The sequence below is a fragment of the Coregonus clupeaformis genome, chromosome 40 (genome assembly GCF_020615455.1).
Source record: "Coregonus clupeaformis isolate EN_2021a chromosome 40, ASM2061545v1, whole genome shotgun sequence".
Taxonomy (NCBI): Eukaryota; Metazoa; Chordata; class Actinopteri; order Salmoniformes; family Salmonidae; genus Coregonus; species Coregonus clupeaformis.
Window position 1 is genome coordinate 20,026,724 of NC_059231.1, and position 19,654 is coordinate 20,046,377.

The following is a 19,654-nucleotide window of genomic DNA, read 5'->3' on the forward strand; positions in this document are numbered from 1 at the left end:
TACAACAGACATAATTGTTAGTAAATCAGCATTAAGTACAACCTTGTAATATAAAGATGTAATGTACATATCATAAGGACTGGAGAGGTATTTGGTGCACATGATGTATATCATAGGCATGTTCACATTGTGATAACAGGTGGGGCAAAACACATACTTAATATTTGGGTGCTTCTGTGGGGAGATGATGTCACTGTTTTTCAGCCAAACAATGTCAGGCAGGGGGTTTCCGATGGCTTTGACAGCCAACTCAACCAGGGTGCCTTTCTTCACACTGACGTTCTTCAGTTTCTCAATAAACTGGGGTCTGACCAGCTTTTCTTTAGCTGTACATGGAGAAACACATATGAGGACAATGCTATTAGTCAACAATGGTACAGTGCATTCAGAAAGTATTCAGACCCCTTGACTTTTTCCACATTTTGTTACGTTACAGCCTTATTCTAAAATTGATTTAATAGTTTTTTCTTCTTCTCATCAATCTACACACAATACCCCATAATGACAAAGCAAAACAGGTTTTTATAAATGTTTGCACATTTATAATAAAAACAACAACTGAAATATCACATTAACATAAGTATTCAGACCCTTTACTCAGTACTTTGTTGAAGCAACTTTGGCAGCGATTACAGCCTCGAGCCTTCTTGGGTATGACACTATAAGCTTGGCACACCTGTATTTGGAGAGTTTCTCCCATTCCTCTCTGCAGATCCTCTCAAGCTCTCTCAGGTTGGATGGGTAGTGACACTGCACAACTATTTTCAGTTCTCTCCAGAGATGTTCAATCAGGTTCAAGTTCAGGCTCTGGCTGGGCCACTCAAGGACATTCAGATACTTGTCCCGAAGCCACTCCTGCGTTGTCTTGGCTGTGTGCTTAGGGTCATTGTCCTGTTGGAAGGTGAACCTTCACCCCAGTCTGAGGTCCTGAGCACTCTGGAGCAGGTTTTCATCAAGGATATATCTGTACTTTGCTCTGTTCATCTTTCCCTCTATCCTGACTAGTCTCACAGTCCCTGCCACTGAAAAACATACCAACAGTATGATGCTGCCACCACCATGCTTCACCATAGGGATGGTGCCAGGTTTCCTCCAGACATGACACTTGGCATTCAGGCCAAAGAGTTCAATCTTGGTTTCAGCAGACCAGAGAATCTTGTTTCTCATGGTCTGAGAGTATTTAGGTGCCTTTTGGTAAACTCCAAGCGGGCTGTCATGCGCCTTTTACTGAGGAGTGGCTTCCGTCTGGCCACGCTACCATAAAGGCCTAATTGGTGGAGTGCTGCAGAGATGGTTGTCCTTCTGGAAGATCCTCCCATCTTCACAGAGGAACTCTGGAGCCATGTCAGAGTGACCATCGGGTTCTTGGTCACCTCCCTGATCAAGGCCCTTCTCCCCCGATTGCTCAGTTTGGCCGGGCGGCCAGCTCTCGGAAGAGTCTTGGTGGTTCCAAACTTCTTCCATTTAAGAATGATGGAGGCCACTGTGTTCTTGGGGACCTTCAATGCTGCAGAACTTTTTTGGTAGCCTTCCCCAGATCTGTGCCTCGACACAATCCTGTCTCGGAGCTCTACAGACAATTCCTTCGACCTCATGGCTTGGTTTTTGCTCTGACATGCACTGTCAACTGTGGGACCTTATACAGACAGGTGTGTGCCTTTCCAAATCATGTCCAATCAATTGAATTTACCACAGGTGGACTCCAATCAAGTTGTAGAAACATCTCAAGGATGATCAATGGAAACAGGATGCACCTGAGCTCAATTTCGAGTATAATAATAATAAATAATATGCCATTTAGCAGACGCTTTTATCCAAAGCGACTTACAGTCATGCGTGCATACATTTTTGTGTATGGGTGGTCCCGGGGATCGAACCCACTACCTTGGCGTTACAAGCGCCGTGCTCTACCAGTTGAGCTACAGAGGACCACTTAGTATCATAGCAAAGGGTCTGAATACTTATGTAAATAAGGTATTTTAGGTTTTATAAATTTGCAAAAATTTCTAAAAACCTGTTTTCACTTTGTCATTATGGGGTATTGTGTGTAAATTGATGAGGGAAAAAAATGTTTTAATCAATTTTAGAACAAGGCTGTAATGTAACAAAATGTGGAAAAAGTCAAGGGATCTGAATACTTTCCGAATGCACTGTATATGACGGGGCTTTTCATTTCTGGCCCTGGAGGGCTGCAACACTTCTGTTTTTTGTTTCTACCTGGTAGTTAATTGCACTCACCTGGTGTCCCAGGTCTGAATTAATCCCTTATTAGAAGGAGAGGATGAAAACCAGAGTGTTTCGGCCCTCCAGGACCGACATTGAACAGCCCTGGTATATGATGTATCGAAACAAACTGATAATTCATTTTTAGCTTTAAAATGAGTATACCACATACGATACAAAGATCTTACCATCAACTGTAAGTGTTATGGACACAGAGCTTTTTCCAGCTCTGTTTTGAGCAACTACCGTCCACTCTCCAGAGTCTTTGGGCATGGCTGGAACCACAATCAGTGACTGAGTTCCATCTTCCTTCACAACTATCTTGTGTGTGTAATCATTGACAACTTGTTGTCCTGAAAAGAAGAAAACAAAGAGAGGAATAAAACGAGTTACATGATGTGCTATGCTTCAAGAGAAGAGAACATGTTTTCACATCACTTACCATTGTGGAACCAGAAGGTGTCAGGCATGGGTCTACCAACTACTTTCAGGTCAAATCTGGCAGTCTGCCCTTCAGCACACTTGAATGTCTGTGGCTTCAAGACAAACACAGGCTTGTACAGTCTCTCCAGCTGACTTTCATCAGTGTCATCAAGCCTGCGTGCAGGGGAGCGTGCTGGAGAGCGACTAGTAGAGCGTCCGGGAGAGCCTCTCAGAGATCTTGGGGACTGGGACCTGAGCAAATAAATACCAAAATCAGTGATACTTGGAAAGTTTTATGATGGCTATGTTAAAACAAATATACATTAAAATACATTTGGTAATAAAAATCTCACCTAATTCTCTGCATTGCCTGAGGTTCAGGCGTGTAACGTGGAGCTACTGCAATGGCAGTGGGCTCCACATACAGTTTCCCAGAGCTCACAGAGTTGCCCCTCATGTTGCTGGCAAATGCTGTGTAAACACCTTCATCCTCTGGCAGCACCACAGGAAGACGCAGGCTGGCTCTACCATCCTGAAGACTCTCCATCTGGTAACGGCCGCCATGATGGATACGCTTGCCATCTTTGTACCATACGATCTTTTGAGAGACAAGAAAAGTTTGATGAATATATCAAATATACAACATTTTAAATGAAGTGGAATGGACAGTTAATATCAAATTAAAATACATGGTTTCTTTACTACCTTGGGCAGTGGAGTTCCAGCCATTTTGCAGTGGAAAGTGACCCCCATTCCTTCCATGATCCTGTAGTTTTTAACTGGAGTGCTAAAGGCTGAGTGTACAGTCTCATGGTCTGCACAAGTCACCATCTCTTCCCGATCCTCAGTCACAATTTGTTGGTAGGTAATCTGCAGGATGTGGAACTCAATCTCGTGGATAATCCTCTCCTCAAAGGAAGAAATCTGGAGTTCCTGTAAAAAAGTTCAACACATTGGAATAAAGCATGTTTTTGGCTGAGAACAAATCAAATGCCATAACGTCACAATGATAGCGTATTGCTAGCCTGGGTACCAGTCTATTTGTGCTAACATTCCACTCATTGTACTCCATGTCATTTGGCATGACAAGGAGTGGCAAGAAGTGGCATGATGGCACAAACAGTCTGGTACCCAGGTTAGTGTATCGTTTTTTATACATCCAAATACCTGCGTTGAAACAAAGCTTTGCATCTGTGCCATCCTCTGGATGTACTTCTGGTCCTCGTCATATTCGCTCACAACAACAGGGGGAACATCCGCCTGCACCGTTGTAGTCACATCAGTCTTATAGGTCATTTCATGTTTCTTCATGTATTCTTCATATTCTCCTGTAAACAAAATATACAATGTATAAACAAAAGTTAAAACATTATGATCTGGTTTCACGAACCAAGATAAAGACAATGAGTATGTCCAAAATGGCACCCTATTCCCTTTATAATGCACTACTTTTGACCAAGGGCCATAGGGCTGTATGTAAGGAACAGAGTACCATTTAGGATGCATCATATTACTGGATTTGTAGTCCATGAAATTAAACAACATTGTGATTAAAGAGACTGACCTTCCTCCAGCAGACCAGCTGAGGCAGATGCTTCTCCAAGCTGGTTCCTGGCAAAGATGGAGTACTCTCCAGCATCATCAGCAAACGTCATGGAGATCTCCAATTTACACACTCCCCTCTCGTTATTGTAGTGGACTTTATATCTAATGGATGAATAAGTAATATATTGTAAACAGTACAATCAATTATCAATACACTCTGTCTTACAAATGCAAAATAGAGAATCATTTAAAATGTGTCACAAGTAGGCTACCTGTATCCAGTAGTAAGGGGCACTCCACTCTTCTTCCAGATAATGTGTGGCTTGGGGCTGCCTCCGATCTGGCACTCAAAGACAACTCTTCCGCCCTCCACCAACTTCTGTACAGTTGGCTTCTTGACGAAGAAGGGAGCGACGGCATCTGCAGTATCTACTGACATGGTCTCCTCCTTTGCTTCAATAGCAAAGCTAGAAGGACATTGGAAATATACAGTAATTAGGGCAAACGTAATCTCAGAAAGTGTCTGTAATAAGATTAGACTGACGATGGCCTTACAGTCGAAAAATCGAAACGTTTGTCCTTGTCTCTTGTTGCCTTAATGAATAAATGAGCCTAAAAGAACCTTGAAAATCTATATTTTTTAGTGCGGACCCTCTACTAATGAATCTGAAATAGGATTACTCCAACTTCTTTCATCCCCATTTGCAAAACTCAAACAGTGAAGATTCACTATGATCTGCTGGTGATTGATTTCATAATTTTGAGATTTTAGTCATTTAGCAGACGCTCTTATCCAGAGCGACTTACAGTTAGTGAGTGCATACATTTTTCATACTGGCCCCCCGTGGGAATCGAACCCACAACCCTGGCGTTGCAAGCGCCATGCTCTACCAACTGAGCTACACAGGACCATTACACTGAGTGGTAGGAAGGGAAACTGCTGTCAGAAATGGCACGTGCTGTACTTGGTGGTTCTGGTTCACATAATGTATGATGAAGAGCATAGAATTATTCTGTTTTCCCTTGTCAACATCTAGCACACAATACTTAACTATACCTGCCAAGAGTTTCCAAATGTAGTGGTAGAAAATAGTTAGCACCCACTGTTTCTCTTTAAACACAGTGGCAGTTCCCTGCTGTGTCATCGTTCCCTGCTGTGTCATCGTTTCCTGCTGTGTCATCCCTTCTGTCATCTCTTCCCAGGTCTCAATCTCCTCAGTTACTAGAAGGAAGAAATGTATACAAGTATTAGCACTTTCATAAACCAATACACCCAATTAACCATTTGGCAGTACAGTATTCGACCTCAACAGTAAGTAGTCATTGTAGACAGAAATGTAAAAAACTAAACTGCCTGTTTACCTTTGACAAGCAGGTAGCAGGATGTGCTGATAGTTCCTGCTTTGCTAGTAGCAGTGCAAGTGAAGCGACCGCTGTCTTCTGCGAAGGCCTCGCGGATGACCAGACGGGCACATTTACTCTCATAAGTGATCTGGAAGTCAATGGAGCTCTCAATTCTGTAGTCCTCTCTGAACCACATGATGCCAGGGGCAGGGTGACCAGTGATCTGGCATTCCAGAGTCACAGATTCACCCTCAGTCACATTCAAGTTCTTCAAGCCCTAAAAAAAGATATTTCAAAAGATAAATTAACAAATATTGACATAGGTGACATAGATGGAGTTGGAAAGGATGCCTGAATAGACAACAATAACTTATATGATCTGAAATAAAGCCACTAGAGAAATACTTACAGCTACAAGAGTAGGTGGCACAACTGGCTCTTCTGCAAGGGATGGGACTACTGCAGTCTCAACAATCTGTGGAAAATGCATAGAAGTCACAACAAGTCACATGCAGTACAGTATCTGAACTTGACTTTAGGAGTGATGAAAGATGGGTTAAATGGATGCAAGTTAAGAATGAATCCTAGAGCGAAGAAGAGTTGTGACAACAGGTTGGGAACAGATAAATGAAGATGTAGGGAAGAGGAAGAAGAGGGGAAGAAGAGGAGAGCAAGGTAGGTTTTCTTTATGAAGCAGATGGATTCTGAAACAAAGAGAACGTGGCGTGGCTTCGGCGTTATGGTGAAGAGGAGGTGTACCAATACCACTCAGTGAGGTGAGAAGCCACACAGTGTTATTTTAGAGGGCACAACACTCTGGACTACAAACCTTTGTTTCCAAAGTCTTATACATTTGCTCCGTTCCCCCTGTAAACGTAGCGCCTATCTGAGTCTGTAACTGAGTGTCGAAATGCGTCTGATATCTGTCTGTGATATCTTTAAACGGAGACGGGGTTTGGCGCTGGCATCACGTCCACAATCTTACGGTGGAGACGAGGAGATGGAGGATTGACGGGCTTGATGATCTTTTGAGCAGCATATGCAGAGGTAGAGGATAACTCTTTCTGCAGTGTGGCAATAGCAGAACCTGCTATCGAAACCTGACCAACCCAAGGAGAATAGCATGATCATCACGAATCAGAACAAAGCATTATGATATTGCCTGCTTTGTTTAGCAATATTAAGGATGATCACTCAAAAATATAATGGAATGGGTGACGATGTACAGTATACGGATGAAGTGAGTATTCGTATATGGGAAATATTTGCTTAACTAAATATTGAATTTTGATGGAAAGTCCTGAGATGAGAGGTAAAATGCAGTGATTCAGAATTCATGTGTTTTCAGTGTACAGTTCACAACACAGCAGTGCAGTCTGTGTATGTTAAGATTGGATGGTCTGTTAAGATTCCGTGTGGTTTAACACATAAACTGTATAGAGAGAGGATTGTATGTAAGGCAAGCAGGAACTACATAAAGCTGAAGACATAGTTGACCACAACAGTCAGGATTATAATATAGTATCTATAACATCATTATTTAAAAATAAAAATTAGTGAAATTACTCCTAACTTTTACGTGTAATAATCAAATATACTAACTGAAGCACTACAACAATTGTGTACCACTGCTTGCCGGATTTTACCTATGCTTACCTCATAGCTAGGGTCAGGTTTAGGAACAGTAACTTTTGAAACTGTGAAATGTGGAATTGAGGATGATGCAAGGGCAGTATCCACGTGGGCGATAGTAGTTTCTGTACTTCTTCGTATCTAAAGTAACCAACGGAGTGTGATAGAGTGAGGACAATAAACTCAATGTAAAAATTAGAATAACAAGCAGGACTTTGAATATAAAGTTATCTGAGAAAGCTTGGCAATCAGCATCTTTTCATAATAAAAAGATAGCAAACCTGGGTTACATGAATACTCTGGTCATCAGATGTTGTTTGAGTTGCCATTGGGGGTATTATTGGTATTTGCAAAGCCTCGGTTTTCACTGTGACTTGCTGCGCAGTAGTAGCCAGCATCATCTGCTGTTTTAAATCAGATTCATAGGTTTCCTCTTCAGCATGACCCCTCTCTCCATGCATTGGTTTCCGAACGCGTGCTAGGTCAACAGCAGCAACCACTGTAGCCTTTTCCTCCGCTTTTTTCCCACCCACAACCTTTGAGACAACAAGCAATCAATGTCATCTAGCACATAGATAGCATACACATCATCCATGGCAGCAGTCACTTCAACGGCAAACAGATTCACATTCTGATTACAAACACTCTAGACAAACTCCATACCCCTGTATATAAAACAAGTGTTGATGTGCATTACCTGGTAATAACATGTAATCATTAAAGCATGGAATCATGTTAGTTTGAGTAGGTTGTGCAATATTGAAAATGAATCATGCAGGTGCACAATCGAATTACCAAAGATCTGCTCAACAGATTTGTGTGCACTCGTACATGTGCTAAACAGATTTGGGACAGAATTTTCCTCTTCTAATCGGTATGTGCAAAATACGTACCTAAATCACTGCCTTAAGTGCAGAGAAAATGGGGTCATGCAGTGACTTCAACTTAAATAGTGCTAACATACAGTATAGGTGAGGTGAGTGATTTGGGAAAGTGCTCAGAGGACTAAATAAAACAATAAGTGCCATCTTTAAGCTACTTGCTTCTTGGTTGTCATCATACATGTGACAGTAGAGATTTCAATTTCTCTGTGCTCTACCACAGTGTCATCAGTGTGTGTCGCCATAGCTGGTTCAACAGCTATAGAGTCTGGCATGATCTATGTTATGAACATGGCCAGGGGCAGGATATTTATACAGTACATTAGGTGTATAAATAATGATAATATGAATAACACATATCAACATTATGGGAGAGCTCGACAACACACCATAGGGAATGTGAAAAATAAATCATATGAATGTGACAAAATCACAGATGGTTGTGAGGTCAAATATGTGGGTAGGGGGAAATTACACCAATTTAAAATGGAAAACTGTCTATGTTTACCAGGGATAACGTTGTTACAGTTTTTCTCAGTCGCTTTGGTGCATTTCTTAGATCAAAAGTGCAATTCTTGATACTACTTGTACAAATTCCAAATCATCTAGTCACTTGTGCACATCATTAAAGCAATGTCTTATTCCTTTGAACAAATTGCAATTGCTTTTGTACATATTGCAATTGATAATGTACAAGTGTCAGCTTTTTTCCACATTTTCAATTGCTCATGTCATGTTGATCAAAATATAGTAGATGGTTCTCTGTTGAATAGTCTTACCCCTCAAAACATCTAGGCATTAGTTCCTTGCATAAGCCATTACATGCAAAATTGTTGAACTATTTGTCATAAACTGTCAAGCATAGTTTTACACATTTCTATTAGACCTTTTGTACAAAAACATAAATTGCTGAATCGTGCAGGTGAAATTAACCCTCACTCATGAAGGAATGTAAAGTGTTAGTTCAACCAACAATCAACCAGTTGTCTAAATTGCTCAAAGGTGCATCTCATGAAGAATCAATTGGCAAGCATATATAGACAGACCACAACACAGAGTTGCAATTTTCCAATAATAGATGGACCAGGAAACGAACAGGGTCAACAGCCAAGAGGAGGAAGAAGAGGAGCAAGGATGCGTGGTGGAAGGCAAAACAGAGGAAGAGGCAGAAGAGGACATAGGCGCATATCTGATGACATAAGGGCCACTATTGTAGACCATGTTGTCAATCATGGCCTTACAATGGCTGAGGCGGGTCGAAGGGTGCAGCCGAATATTGGGAGATCAACCGTGTCCTCAATAGTACAAACGTTTCGAAGAGAGAACAGGTATGTCCACCAATGTACAGTGCACTGTTACTGTATATAAGCAGTATACTGTATACTTCCTACAATGCTTCATATTACAGTAGTCCACTTGTATTTCACAGCATACAGAAATATACTCTATACAGATACATACTGCACCTTACATGCACCCACCTGTATGTTTTACAGTAAAATGTGTGTTCGCATAGTTTTTGTCTATGTGAAAGTGTGCGATGCATCACTGCATTTTTCCACACATAGGACTGCAAGATTACCTCAAACCGGTGGCAGAGGACGCCTTTTCACACCTCAACAGGAGGAGGCTATTTGCACCATGGTCCGAGCAAACAATGCCATGAGACTCAGGGAAATACAAAGGACCATTATAGAAGACAACGATGTCTTTGAAAACATCCATACGGTTAGCATCTCAACCATCGACAGGGTGCTGCATAGAAACCAGATGAGTATGAAACAGCTGTACCGTGTACCATTCCAAAGGAATGAGGACAGAGTTAAGGAGCTACGGTACCAGTATGTACAGGTAAAACATATATCTATGTAACTACTTTACAGCAACATTTTATAGTGTTACATAGTACAGTAAGCATAAACTGCACACATTTCCATTGCTGTGGAAGGAACATGCAATATATGTACATTTTATGTCACTCTTCCTTACCAAAACAAATTCAACTGTGTGTTCTGGGATATAGCGTATAATGGAGTTGGAATCAAGTGAACCCTCTCACAACTTTGTATACGTGGATGAGGCTGGCTTCAACCTGACCAAATGCAGAAGGCGGGGTCGGAATATCATCGGTCACAGAGCTACTGTGGATTTACCAGGCCAACGGGGAGGAAATATCACCATGTGTGCTGCTATTTCGGAGCATGGTGTCCTAACCCATATCCCCCTTTTAGGGCCATACAACACCCAGCATCTACTCAACTTTTTAGAGACTCTCTACAGGGCTCTCATCCCTGATGATGAGAGGGGTCTGTTTAGGGAGGATTTGCCAAAGTATGTGGTCATTTGTGATAATGTGAGTTTCCATCGATCAAACATCATAAGGCAATGGTTTGTGACCCACCCGAGGATGCTCATAGAATTCCTCCCACCTTATTCACCATTCCTTAACCCAATTGAGGAGTTATTTTCAGCATGGAGGTGGAAGGTGTACGATCGTCAGCCACACACACAGATGACCCTGCTGGCTGCAATGGATGCAGCATGTGAGGACACCACAGTAGACGCCTGCAGAGGATGGATAAGGCATTCCAAAAGATTCTTTCCACGTTGCATTGGAAGGGAAAATATCCGGTGTGATGTGGATGAGAATATGTGGGCTGACAGACAGGAACGTCTGGATGTGTAGAGACAGCACTAGAACAGTGCTGTGGGCAAAGTTGTGCCTTAGGGGTGGTTTCCTGTGTTTCTTTCTAATTTAGTTTTTTTTCCTTTGTGCCCCTTGGGTTGTCCAGTCTCTTTCAATCAATAACCCACATACAGTAATATGTAAATAGTACTGTTGAAATTGATATATGCCATAGAAGTGCAGCCTTGTGCATTTTCAATACAGTAACTGTCATCCAAACTGTAGCCTAAGTTTACATCAGGTAATACTGTCAAAGTACACAGTTCCATTGACAACATGCCTAAACATTTTGACAACCTTGTTCGTGAACAATGACTCAATGACTTATCATTCTGATGACACTGACATGATCATTGGCATGAATATTTACTTTTGAGAGATGTACTAAGGATTTTTAGTGACTGACTAGCTTTAGAAACATATCTATTGTATATTGCAGTTTGTACAAATTGTTCTGAGAAATGCACTTATTATTTTGCACATGTTAGGGATGATGTGAAAAATGCACCAAAGCGACTGAGAAAAACTGTAAGCGTGAGGGGGGTCTACCAATGTGGGGGTGTGGTGACAGAAAAAAGGGAAATAAATCCATAATGGAAGTGAAGGGAGGGACGACAGGGTTGTACGTCCTTAATGAAAGAACTACCTGTTCCCTTGTTGTGGACATTAACACCACAGTAGTAGAGGTGCTCTGTGTCTCTGTACTGGGCTGCACCACCGGCACCGGCTCCGGGCTCTGGTGTAAAACCAGCAGACATGTTTGCTGCGAGCCTGGTCCACAGCTGATACCACAGTAGCTACAGCAATGCTTTATCATCCACCTCATGCTGCGCCTCCTAGCATACATTAGTACAGTTAGGATCCAATCAAAGTCATTATACGTTTTATTGATAATAGCTGCATACATGTATGTCACTATCACCATATTTATAATAGATGCAATCTTAAATAGCTGCAATCATCACATAGGGAGCTGAGGCATTACTTTCTAAATTCAGACAACCTAGCCTAAGCCATGTTAGATCCAAAAATACATCCAGGAAGTAAAATATTCATTGGACAGGATATTCAAACTGATTTAGGTGAGTTTAATCAAAAAGAGAGCTAATCAGCAAATCAAAGCAGTTCACAATCTTAAAAACCTTATGAACGCTCATGCACATAAACCAATCAGCCACAAGATAGCTCTGCCACAGAGAGAGTTGAGAGAAGGGCCCCTATAAAATAGGAATTTCCTTACCTCTTTCACAGCGACACCAGATACAGCAGCACCAGTCGTTTGCGATCCATAAGAGCCCTCCCAGTGCTGCTCCATGTGAACATGGGTGGCAGACATGGAAGCCTGGACATGGGTGGCACTAGAAGTCATGCTGCTGGAATAGCTGCTGGAACCTTCAACCAAGTCTCCCTGCTTCCAAGGTGGGAGGACATCAGGACCATGGGCTACCTGTTTGCGTGTGGTCAGTGGGGATTTAACTGGTCTGATTGGGGACACAGACAGTCTTGATGAAGGGGATAAGGGCCTGTGTTAAACAAAGAGAGAAAATAAATATATTTTTTAAACATTTATATTATTCTTATATTACCAAAATTGTGTTTTGTAGTGTAAATAGACAAATAAGTAATTAATATGTTTATAATGTAATGACTGTATTACCAGATAATTTCTAGGGAGCCTAAATACCTGGTCATTTCTGTATTATAAAATAACATGATACCCAGGGTCTTATGCCCTACATAGATTGGGGTGACCTGTCTGTCTGTCTTGTGTGGGATATTGTTGCACTTTATTTTATGTAGGATTGAAATAAAGTGTTTTACCTAACAGGGGCTGTAGAGGGTGCCTTGAAATGTCTCACAGGTGATGGTGACTGATGACGTCCCCCTGCAACCCTGGCTGCAAGAGATTGTGGTGTTGGGGACTTGGAGGTTGAGGTTGGCTTTGGAGGCAAACGTGGTGGTGTCTTGTGTGCCAATGTCTGGCTCACTACACCACCTTCAACACACATTTGCATGGATGAGGATGAGGATTCAAAATGAGCCTCCGTACTCTGAAAATAAAACAACATATAAGTTTAGTGTTTTATCTGACTGATAGATAGCTTCGACAGACAGATAGATAGATAGATAGATAGATAGATAGATAGATAGATAGATAGATAGATAGATAGATAGATAGATAGATAGATAGATAGATAGATAGATAGATAGATAGATAGATAGATAGATAGATAGATAGATAGATAGATAGATAGATAGATAGATAGATAGATAGATAGATAGATAGATAGATAGATAGATAGATAGATAGGTAATATTTCATGTCTAGTTACCCTTGTCTCAACTCTGGTCTGGCGACTCTGAGAGGAGGTTATCTGTGTGGAGGCTGACACAACGGTTTTAGTCTTCTTGGCAGGCACAGCTTCTTCTCCTAGACAGAAACAAATATAAAGATTAATTTCCCATCAAATTATTGAACATGATGACAACAAGTTGTAAATCAAATTCAGTTTAGGCTACATGTCAATATGGAATTCACTGCCCACGGGGCCCATTGAGCCTGTCACAGTTTCCATTCAGTTTCAATGCATTGACAGACTGGCTCATTGAAGGCCTACACTGTAAACCCCACTTAATATATTCACAATTACTTAAAGTTATTTTTGTAGTCATTACTCAAACCGATGAGAGTCACTGTGACCCTGTAGGGGTTCCAGATTTGAGTTGTATCAGCTTGAAAATGTTGAGTAACACCCCCATTAAGCCACGCCTCCAATATATTTTCCCAGTGTGCCTTGCCTTTTCGAGTGAATGTAGAGTTACCACCCATGACTGTATTTGTTAGTGACAGAATTCATTAATTTTCAGTTCTGTAGCCTTCACCAGTAGAGTTAATAGGTGAATGTAATCATAATTAACCTCTCTATGACAATACAGTACATATTTCATGAGGCCTTATTTTGAGGCCTAGCTTTACCCTAATACAGGTGCCTGAAACTCATGGTTTACAGGCAACATCAGGCCTGCAAATAGGGTTGCAAAATTCTGGTAACTTTCCCAACATTCCCAGATTTTCAAAAAATCCTGGTTGAAGGATTTCCAGGAATATCCAACTGGGATTTCTGGAAAACATGACAATTTACCAGAATTTTGCAACCTTACTTCAAGTCACATTATGCTGGCTTGCAAAGTGATGTGTAATTCCTATTGGAATCCAGCCAGAGTTAGGATATCCAACAGTTGATATTTGCATCATAATGACTGCTAGGATTAGGAACTGTGTGAGGAGACTACCTAAGACATTTCATCTGGAACAACCATTTCAGTAACGGGTGCAAAAAAATCTAACAATGATTGGATTAGTTTAGAAGCATTGTGTAACATAATATTAATCAATCACTCAATCTTCATGCAAAAGTACAGATATTAAAAACACATTTTACAAAATCTACATTCGGTAGAGCATGCTGGGGAAAAAGTTAATTAATAAACATTTTAGGTAAACATTTTAAGTAATAATGACTTTGAGTTCAACTTACTAGAAGTATTTGAGTAAAAAATGCCTTACAGTGTAGGCAGTCACCTCTCTAGGCTAGATTAACTATATTTTCTGTCCACAAAACAGCAAGAAAATGCACAATAAATTATTGAAACAGGAATGACCTTGTAACCCAGAGAAGGCTGTTACAATGGTGGATTTCCAAAAGCCCAAAGCACCACTGAAATGTGTCGCAGGCGATATGGTTGGCGCATGGCAATTTTAAGGACAGAACATGTCGCCCCCTAACCACACACCACAAATCAACTGTATCAACTTTATCTCACCTTGAACCAGCAGTTCAGCAGTGGAGGTAGCCCGTCCACTGCTGTTTGAAGCATTTACGGAGTAAGTTCCAGAATCCTCTGGGAAGGCTTCGGCAATCAACAAACTGTGAAGGTCTCCTTCTTGAACAATCTGAAAGTCAGCGGAGCTCTGTATCTCAGCTCCCTCTCTGTAGAACTTTACCACAGGTGTAGGGATTCCTGTCACACGAACATCCAGTCTCACCTGGCTTCGTTGTCTCACGGTTATACTCTGAAGTCTCTGAATAAAGTTGGGCGGCGTGGTCTCCGCTGTAATAATAAATTAAATGGAAAATATGTTTGTTTTTTATGAAAAAAGTGGTGGAAGTACAAATCATAACTTGACCAGCACCGCAGAGATCCATTGTCTAGGGAGACCGGGGGGAAATGCAACCGGTGGAGACCGGGGAAAATGTAGCACTATTTTGTCTTTACATCTATCTACTTATCATTCACCATGTAGGCTAAAGGTCTCTACAGAAGATGTTTGTATCACAATATAGGTTTTAATCCAAATGGTCTGACGTTACATTTGCCCCTATGCCCGGGGTCAATTGTAGCAGTAGACAGGGTGGTCAATTGTAACACCTATTGTTTTACTTTAAAGGTGATTGCACATACATTTGCTTTGTGTAAAATAGTAAGTGGCTAATAGTATGTGCCTAGAACATTAGGCCTAAACACTGGTACACTAATGCTATTTAGATAGAGCAGGGAAGATAACTTTAAGATCATTAGGCCTAACCAGCATTGTGAGGTTAATGTAACATCATGCTCAACCAGGCGAGAACTATCTGCAACCAAATATTCTAGTCAAATCCCAGTGCTGCCACCAAATGTAAGATATATGATTCCATTTAATATTTTTTCAGTTCTGGGGGGGCAAGATGATCAGAAATCTATTTCGATTGGCCATCATCTGATTGGACACCTTAAGAAGTCCACAGGGCACAGACGTCAGTTCAACTTCTAGTTTCGATTTACATTTGGTTGAGTTGTCAACAAATATGAATTCAACATGAAATCAACAAAAAAATTCACCATGTCATTGGATTTAGGTAAAAAATTCCCTTACGTGATGATATGGAAACACCTTTGATTCAACCAGTTTTTGCCCAGTGGGAGGTGAAATTATTTAGTCTCTAGGAATAGCTACAGTACAGTGATCATGATTGAGCTTGCTATTACGTAAATCTGAGGAACAACTTAATCCAATTTTATTGTAATCCATAAACTGAAAAACTCACACACAAACAAGCATAGCTCCATTTAGAAACAAAGCTCCAAAACCTGGCAATCTTCGGTACAAACAGCAATTTCCCGATTCAATATTGGCTCTCATTATTGGATGTGTAAAATGTAAACAACACGGCAGCTACCACTCTCATCATTGCATTTCAGTGCTGTTAATTGAACAATTCGGTAAATTAGCTAGCAATGAAGGGCCTTAGGCCTACTGCACTTGTGGTCAGTCACTTCAATTGGAGAGGGTGCTTTTAAGAGCTTTATTAATAATGAATACTATTCTATCTGTGGCTGCCCTTCATGTTTGCAGACATGATTACTCTTTAGTATGATGCAGGACACTGTCTAAAACTGCAAGCCAAAGCATTGGCTAGCTAGAACAACCTTAAACAACACCACTGTTTTATCAAGAGGCACAAGCAAGAGGCCCTGAAAGACCCCTGAAGAAGATTTCACCCCTGAGTGTAGTAACCATTAGTAACTATTAGGAGAACCCACAGTGCATATGCTGGCTAATGAAAATAACATAAAACAATACTCTGGTTCTCTCACCTGTGACAAGAAGTTCAGCGGTGCTAGTGGCTTGTCCAGCACCATTGGTGGCTCTCACAGAAAATCTTCCACTGTGTGCGGCTGTCACAGCAGGGATCATCAGAACAGCGCGGCCATCGCTGAACGAGATCTGTGCGCCGGGCAGAGCGGCAGCGGAAAGAACCTGGCCATCATGGAACCAGCTCACCTCAGGAACTGGAGAACCTTTACATCAAGTCAATATTCTAGTCAGCACTGAGCAGAGTTGATGATGAATTTGGTGATGATTTTGAACAAGCAGTTACAATTCAGAGCAAAGCTGAGAAATGTTCTCTCAGGAACTACAAAAGGCCTGCAATATCACATAGGGCTGGCTTCCCAGGCACAGATTAAGCCTAGTCCAGAACTCAAAAGCATTTTCAATGGTGATTCTCCATTAAAATAGCTTTTTACTGCAGGACTAGGCTTAATCTGTGTCTGGGAAACCGACCCATAATAGGGTATTATTACTTGTTCAATCACTTCATAAAATGTTGCTGTGCAAAGGCTTTATATCCGCATGTGGTTTTACATCAATGATTCAACACATTCAGACTGCATCTATGTTTGGACATTCAGCTATATTCATGAGGTACAGTTGAAGAACATAAGAGATATCCTTACCACTAACTTGAGCCTCAAACGTTGCAGCACTACCCTCTAGTGCCACAACGCTTTGCAGCGGCTGTGTAAACGTTGGCGCCTGTGTAGACATTGTGGACGGCACCCTAAGAGACACAACAAAGCACATCACCAAATCACTCACACCATAAATCTACCTTACTGATCTTTTACAGTAGTTGAATGGTAAAATCTCTGAACAAAGCACACAAAGACCTTATTTTTAGCCACTGAGGGCAGGTTTCCCAGACACAGACTAAACCTAATCCAGGAATAAAAAGCATTGTCAATGGGGATTCTCCATCGAAAGGGCTTTTTATTCCAGGACTAGGTTTTTAATCAGTGTCTGGGAAACTCACCCTACTTGTGTCGCATCACCAAACCAATGAAGAAAAATATACCTTTCTTTGACATCTTTTACAGTAATTTGATGGCAAAATCCCCAAACAAAGCATATAATACATTTGAACTCTACATTTAAACTTTATTTTTAGTTTATGAGAGCCTTACGTCACTTGCGTCATATTACCAAACCAATGAAGATGAGTCTACCTTTCTTTTTCATCTTTTACATATGCAAATAAAACCTATACATCAAATGAACCCAGCGTGTATTATTAGCCAGTGAGGGTCTAATCACTTCTGTCATATCCAGCACCTGGCTTACTGCGGCCTGTCACTTGAGCTATCAGAGGATCCATGGGGTCTGGGTGTTAGGCCAAACACCAGGGCCACAGCTCTGTGTGACAGCTCACAGACAAGACAGTAACAACTGGAATCTAGCTAGCTACCACTCAGGAGATCCATGCTTCATACACTCAATTAAATAACAGATGGCCAACTGGCCTTACATCAACGTTCAATAACTTACAGTTGAATTAATGTTGATATATTTCAAGTTAAGGTAATACATTACAGTGTAACACTTTACGTTACAGTGACCTTATTACTGTGTAAGTATTCCTGTAAGTACAGTGTAACGAGTACTGTAATTAATCAATGTTACACTGTATGTACACTGTACTAACGGTAAGGCAAGTGTTACCCAATGTAACTAATAGTGTGTAATAGATTCTTTATAACTCAAACTGAACAGACCATATCCCTTGACGTCAGCTGTTAGGCCTACAGTTACACTAGGCCTATACAACACATATCCCTTGACTGGGCCAATGTTTAAGTCCTAAAATGTCTGCCATTGCCGTTCCAGTTCCAGATACAACATCATCCATCAAGTCAGCTTTAAATAGCAGCTGGATAACATATCAACATGAGGTTTTGGAATCAAGTATTAATAAATCAGTTATGAATTTATGAAGAGTATGTGTCATTTCCAACAATGTACAAAACACAGCAAAGTTAAAGCTTAACATTTTTAGAACTTGTTTAGGCCTAGAACAGCTTAAAATTTACATTTTAGTCATTTAGCAGACGCTCTTATCCAGAGCGACTTACAGTTAGTGAGTGCATACATTTTTCATACTGCCCCCCCGTGGGAAACGAACCCACAACCCTGGCGTTGCAAGTGCCATGCTCTACCAACTGAGCTACAGGGGACTTAAACTCAGTAGGCCTGTACTTTCAATCCAGTACAGGCCTAGAATTGAGAATTTATTAAAATACATTATTTAACCAAGAAATATGAGCCATTACCTTTCATCCTTAGATACATACACACATTGAATATAGATTCCTTAGGCCTTAATGAAACACAATATCATAACTTCTATTGAATGGAACATCAATGAAGCTAGCAGAGAACAGTTATTCTTCATCATCCGGATATACAGAATATCACTTCAGAAAGTATACGTTTGAAAAACTTCACCTCGAGAAATCTCCACAGTCCTTTTATTGATCTCAATGGCAGGAAATATCATTAAACAATGGCCACAATACCACTGTTCAGAAAGTATACATTGGCGCAACAATTTACTAAGGTATTGCCTTAACAATCAATTATAGCCTTCATCACATATATGATATTGTTTGAAAACTATACAAAACTGTAAACTTTTGATGAGCCATGTAACACAAATTGGAACGCTCTAAAAATACTCGGTACCAGGCTTGACTGACAGTCACCATGTGGCACCTAACTGGAGGTGCAACTGATAGCCCTGCTGCTGATTCCCTTAAAAAGACATTGCGCCCCAGCTGGGACACTACTCTAATGCTATCAGGGGCTATTCTGGGAGCTTCTCAAATTATTGCACCATACGAAAAGCATTAGTTCTTATAAAGGTATATATTTGAAATAAAACGTTCTTAATGTTAAATAATTCCGATAATATATTTTGAGACACTTGTCTCCAATTAGGTGGAAATCATCAATTGTCACGTTATTCTTTGGGAATTAGTATATACAGATAACACAATATTAATTGTACTGCATTGGAACAGGTCAAGGTTTAATGAACTAAAATTACTTACTTGTATCCACAAGAGTGCCTAGATTTGATTGGGGGAAACCCAGAAGTTTTATCTCATCAGATATCTCCTTATCCAGAAATGTTGTCAGAAAATCCAACGTGAGAACAGTTTAGCCTCAAAGAAACCTAAAAAAAACAAAACCACACAGTGTAGCTGTGTAGTTTTGTTTTTTTTCCTTATGCAATCCCTACACCCGAGGCAAGGCTGG

General features: G+C 40.8%; 1 pseudogene; it reads right to left on the bottom strand.

Annotated features, from left to right (window-relative positions):
* The window catches only part of LOC121554847, a 198,640-nt pseudogene extending 178,986 nt beyond the window's left edge, over window positions 1–19,654 (bottom strand).